At 48.8% G+C, this 6071-nt stretch overlaps 1 long non-coding RNA gene across 1 annotated transcript; it reads right to left on the reverse strand.

Annotated features, from left to right (window-relative positions):
* Positions 1-1248: 1248 nt before the first annotated feature.
* LOC129044930 (uncharacterized) lies at positions 1249-5272 on the reverse strand. The gene is made up of 2 exons (XR_008504851.1): positions 4827-5272; positions 1249-3620 (listed from the first exon to the last, which is right to left on the reverse strand). It is a non-coding gene; the product is annotated as an uncharacterized LOC129044930 (long non-coding RNA).
* Between the last annotated feature and the right edge of the window lie 799 nt (positions 5273-6071).

Consider the following 6071-nt stretch of genomic DNA (forward strand, 5'->3'; position numbering starts at 1 on the left):
AAATACAGATCCTTGGGCCCATCCTTGGAAATTCTGATTTGACAAGGCTGGGGTGGGCCCCAGGCATCTGTATTCTCAACAGGCTCCTTGGCATCTGCTGAAGTAGAGCCACATCGGAGAACCACTGTCTTACCCGGATTGCTGAAGCTGGGAAGGAACTTCTCTAAGAAATGAAAGCTGTCAACTAGAACCTGGGCCAGCACACTGTGTCCTGCAGGCCCAACCCAGCCTGCTACTTGTTTTTTATCAGTAAAGCTTTATTGGAACACAGCCACACCCATTCATTTACATGTCTTCTACCACTACTTTCACGGCATCATGGCAGAAGTCACGTGGGCCAGAAAGACAAAAATATTCACTGTCCGACACTTTCCAGAGAAAGTTTGCCTCCTCCTGAATTAGAAGGTAATCTCTGAGGCCCAGAAATGTATCTCTCTCAGTCAGAGATTTGGATCCCGAAGAACCTGCTTTTTCCTCTTTTTGTCCATGGTCTCACTGCCTCCCCATGGTTTGGGATATGTGGAGGGCATTTGTTGTTTCCTCTACTCAGAATCCGTCGTTCTTCTGAAAACAGCCTCTTAACCTTGGGGGAACTCCTGGCCCTCATTGGATAAGATCTCAATATAACTGTCAATCGAAACACCCCGCCCTCTCCTTGGGCATGGGACCCAAGCTGAGCCAATTCTATGTTCACTTACTGGAATTTAAATCTTGAGCTGAGAACAGAGCCATTGACAGCCATTAGGTCTCCTTCCTTTCACCATGGAGCCGGAAGGGAGCCCGCTCCCAGGTCCCTGCAGCTGCCCTGGTTGTCTGTCCCTCGGACAGCCAATTTCTCAGCCTTTTCTGTGATTCTATGGGTAGCCCCATTCCTCCTAAAATATTCCTTTTTATAGCAAATTAGACAGAATTTAAACCAGGTGTTTACACCCCAGAAAATCCCAACGGATGCCAAATGCAGGGATTGGATTAGGCCATGAGGCATGCATCTGCCCATTTCACAGATGGACACCTGGCCTCCAGGCAGGAAAAGCAACAGTCGGGACAAGAATCCAGACCTCTGTCCTGTTCCCACAATTCCTCCTATCCCAATGTCACCCTTGATCATTCAAAGTCAATAGCATCAGACAGCATCAATCCCAAAATACAGGCATCATTTTAGAAATTAATAAATACGTAAGAAGGAGCCCTCTTCACACAGAGAGCAGTCATGACAACTCTATAGAAAGAACGATTCCCAACGAGAGCTGTGTGTGTATGTCATGTAATATCAAGAATTAAAAAGCGTCAAAAGATCAAGTGGGAGGAACATTAAATATGAATGGGGATGAAAGACACATTTCTGTGCACGGAATAATGACTTTAATGAGTTTCCTCACCCAAGTCACGGCATCATAAAGTACAAAAGCCGGGAAAGGGATTGAGGAGGGGAGCGGGGAGTGCAGGGGAGGCTTTGTGTGTGAAAGCAAGATGAGCAGGTAGGTAGGGGAGGAAAAGACAAGAGCTGAAAGAACTGTCAGGGTGAGTTCCGGGCCCTGATGCAAGTCGCCGGATTCCCAGGAGGTGCCTATGGGCACAGAGCGGAAGGACCTCCAGCCCCGGGGCAGCTGACAGTCCCCGGAGCCCCACAGAGTCCCACTGTGACCCAACCCTCGCCCCAGCCCACCTGGACAGAGGTAGTGTGTGTGCCAACCAGTTGGCAAGGCACCTCTGCTGACCTTGGCCACCCAGGGTAACCAGATGGGAGCCATGCTTGGAGACAGTGGTTTCCCCAGCGGGCCAGGAGCAACTACACATATGCTATGATCAGAATGCCTGTGTCCCTCCAAAATTCATGTCAGAATCCTAACCCCCAAGGTGATGGTATGGGGAAGTGGGGCCTTTGGGAGGGGATTAGGTCATGGGGGTGCAGCCCTCATTAATGGAATTGGTGACCCTATTTAAAGAGGCCCCAGAGAGAACCCTGACGCCTTGCTTGAGGCCACAGTGAGAAGGGGACGTCTATGAACAAGGAGGTGGGTCCTCACCGAACACTGAACCTGCGAGAGCCTTGATCTTGGACTTCCAGGCTCCAGAACTATGAGAGATAAATTTCTGTTGTTCATAAACTACCCAGGCTATGGTATTTTGCTGTAGCAGCCTGTAAAGACCGAGATAACACAGAAGGACATGACATAAGTTTTAAAGGCAGACAAACCCTGGCCACCAATCCTGGGGCTGTCACCCCCCGGCTGTGAGGCTCAGAGCAGGCAATTTAACATTCCTTCAACTTGAGCTTCCTCGCCTGTGAGGTGGGATGCTGTATTTTCCTCACAGTGCTGTTGGAGGATTAAGTGAGAGGACACACAGAAGCCTGGCCATGAAGAAGATGTCCAGTAACCATCAGTCCTTTTGCCCTCACCCTCCCGCAGGTCTTGCACACAGTGGCCGTCCAGGAAATAGTTGTTTCCAATGTTATTCAGAGTCCACTATCTTGTGCCACGTTCACAGTAGCTCAGGAGACCAGGAAAGCTCGATTGTCTGTTCACACCGGAGACAGAAAGCTGCAACGGCAGGCTGGCGGTGAGGAAAGATGTCTACCTTTGTCCAGCCTCCTACTGACTCAGATGAAGCTGAAGTCAGTGCATGGCAGGCCCATGCAGAGCCAGCCAGAGCCCAGGGTGCAACGACTTGGAACAGGTGCATTTCCATGACAACCTTCTGCTTCCACAATGATTGTCATCTTCCTCCTGCATAAGGAAACCCCCCAAAATGCCCAAGCAAAATCCATTGACTTCTCAGCCTCCAGCACTCTGAAGCGAGGCCTGCAGCACTGCAGGCATGGCTGAGTTCCGTGGAGCTGATCAGGCGGTCCACGAGAGGCAGAGACGAAAGTTCCTGCCTCGTCTGCATCATCAGACTGACATGCCAGGAAAATGGTAACAGTAAGAATGACAGAAAGGCTTAAATGGCACTAACTGTGAAACAAGAACTCTGCATATAATAACTTACTTAATCCTTACAATAACTATGCTAGATAGATTTTATTATGCCCATTTTATAGAAAAAGAAACTGAGACACAGAAAGGTGAAGTAACATATCCAAGGTCATATGGCTAATAAGTGCCAGAAACGGATTCCAACTGGGATCACCTGGTTCTAAAGTTCATGCTTCTAACTCTGAAGAACTTCATGGAAATAAGCCTCTCAGAAGAGGAAGCTGGTCAGAAGAAGGCTGGGATGTAGCGGGTGGTAAGTACCACTTAGAAAGAAAGCAGAGCATGAAGCCCAAGGAGCCTTTGTTTGCCATCACAGATGCCACTCAGGAGATGCAGCACAGGGACTGGAGCTTCAGCAGATGACACAGTCCTAGAGCCTTTGCCACATCTCAGGTTGTTTTTATTGTCCCCTATTTCTCTGCAATGACCAACAGCAAAGCAGTTAACAAGGAAGTCCTGTGGCTTACCAAGGAAGGAAGTCATGGGGCCACCATAACCCGTCTTGCAGCCCAGCTTGGTGGGGTGTTGGGGAGGGATGCCACAGATGTCCATACCCCACCTAGGAGCCAGGGCAGGTTCGGCTGGGGCACCAGGTAGACTTCGGAACTGGGGCAGGAAATCCACGTCAGATCTAGATTCAAGCTGTAATAATAATTTATTTGTATCATTGTAATTATTTGTTTAACGTCTCCCAATTGGCTCTATGTGAGAAAGTGAGTGAAACTATGTCTGTCTTGTTCAGTTCACATCCCCAGCTGCTGGCTTAGAGCCTGGTGTATAGTAGGTACTCAATAAATATTTATTACATCAATGAGCAAAGAGAATAAGTATAAGCCAGGGTTTCTCAACCACAGCACTATTGGCATCTGGGGCTGGATAATTCTGTTCTTAGAGGCCTGGACTGTGCACTGTAAGTTGTTTCAACAGAGTCCCTGGCCTCTGTACGTTAGATGCCAGTAGGACTCCCTCCTCGAAATAAGAACCAAAAATGTCCCCTGGGGGGCAAAATTGCCCCTAGCTGGGAATGACTAATATAAACCAATATGCTTGGCTAGTGCCACTAATTGAGAGAGAGAAACCAAATTTAATCTGCATATGCAGTGGGCAAGAGGGAATCTGAGCCCTTAAAGCCAGGAGGGGCTGAGAGGAAGAAGGTGTGAAAGTTGGGGCCGCCCACTGAGCTCTCAGATGACTACCAAGTGCACCCTCCAGTTTGTCTCTTGGGTTGTAAAGCATGAGGGCGATTTGTGCTGACTTTAACATACAGAATAGAGCAGGTGGGAATGAAGGGGGTGATGGCATTGTCCAGGAGAGGGAAGTGGACCCAAGACCAGACATCAAGACAGGACAAAAACAGCCCAGGCGTGGGCCTAAGAACAGATTGGGCAGCAGAAATCCCCACGCAGTTCCCGAACAAGGAATCTTTTGACAGGTGGCCTTGCAACAGCGACCCTCTCTTGTCTCTACTTTGAAGCCTGCCCTGTGCAATGTGGCCTCACACCCAGGAGGCCCTCAGATCAAGGTGGTCTTGGCAGATCCGCTAGGAGGGATTAGACCGTGACATTACAGCTACATGACAGCCTCAGTCTTATTACACACACACTCGCCCTGTCTAAGCTTGCGAACTCTGATTTGTTTATTTCTGAAAAACTGTCTCCACCAAGACACCAAGCTGGGCTGCGAGAGATAGCACTGACTCAGCCATTTCCCCATCCTCAGCATAAAAGGATCTAAAAAGAATAATTTAAGCTTCTCTGGAGTGAGATCATTTAATGAATCTTCTCAATGCTAAGAGGTTTTATATGCCTTTTTAAAAACCCTTCCCCAAGCACGGAGCTATGATATTACCTTGGAGAGCAGAGAGATGAAGTGATACACGTATGCACAGCACACAGGAGGAAGGAGGTGGTTTCCTTGGCAACAACATCCATGTTCTGGCTTCCCTCGGCTAAATCGGAATATATTGAAATATCTGCTTTGGGCGCCTCTTTTGCGAAGGGAAATGAGTGGTTTTCTATTCAGGCACTCTCAGAACCGCAAGCCAGCAGCTGGGGAGCGATGTTCTGTGAGTTCGATGCATCTGAATGGGGCAAGACCGTTAGCAAGCTGGCAGAAGTCCCCAGCCTTCCTTTGCAAAACCAAACCATCATTTCCTCAGCCAAGGGAAAATGAAAGCAGCAAACACATGAGGTTCGACTGGCCGGACAGATAGGCTAGGACTCTGTCTCATGCAGTCTTTCTATGGCCACTGCTCTGTAGCTTTCCAAACATACCCAGCTCGATAGATCAGACTCCAAAAGTCTACTCACGATGCACTTAAAATGGAGAGTGGCTGTAAGAAAAATATAGACCTATCGAAAAAAGGTCCTCAAATCTTATCTGCTCAAAATCCTTGACAATAGGGAGGCAGCTATGCCCCTAATGCACAGTGCCTGGCACCCAGGAGTATGTTAACATCATGTTTGTGGAATTGGACTTGGACTCAGGCAGACCTCGGTTTTGGCCCTGGCTTCACTATTAACATTCCACATGACATTGCACATGTTCCATAAACCCTCTGGCCTCAGTTTCCTCCTCTCTAAAGCAGAGACAAGCATCCCTTCCTATAGAATTGTGAAGATTAAATGGGGTGACCTGTAAAATGCCTAGCATGAAGGTGGCATTCCGTTATGGTTACTTTTCCCCACGAAGAAACAAGAAGCATTCTGTTTCTTTCAGACAGGTGAAATTTACAGAAAAGAACAGTGTCTTAGGGAGAGCAGGAACAACCTCACCCAAGGAACCAAACTCCTTTCCATTTTTATTTTCAGGGTGCTCTTGGAGAGCTGAGACAGCCTAGGTTGGGAAGTGTCTGGATCAGGAGGTCAGAAGGGCCAACTCAGTCATAACCACAGAACCAGCCACAAGCTTCAGGGGAAATGGGACAAGGAGACAGCGAGGGTCTGAGGTCTCGGCAGGCCAGTGGCAGGTAGCACCGCAGAGACCAACGGGAGCATCAGCCATCAGCTGGGGCCAAGGAGGGGTTGCTGAAAGGGCAGGGAGGTGAGGTCTGCTGGGGAGGAGGACCAGCCCCACACATCACGGACACAGTCT

This window comes from Pongo pygmaeus, chromosome 8 (genome assembly GCF_028885625.2).
Source record: "Pongo pygmaeus isolate AG05252 chromosome 8, NHGRI_mPonPyg2-v2.0_pri, whole genome shotgun sequence".
Classification (NCBI taxonomy): domain Eukaryota; kingdom Metazoa; phylum Chordata; class Mammalia; order Primates; family Hominidae; genus Pongo; species Pongo pygmaeus.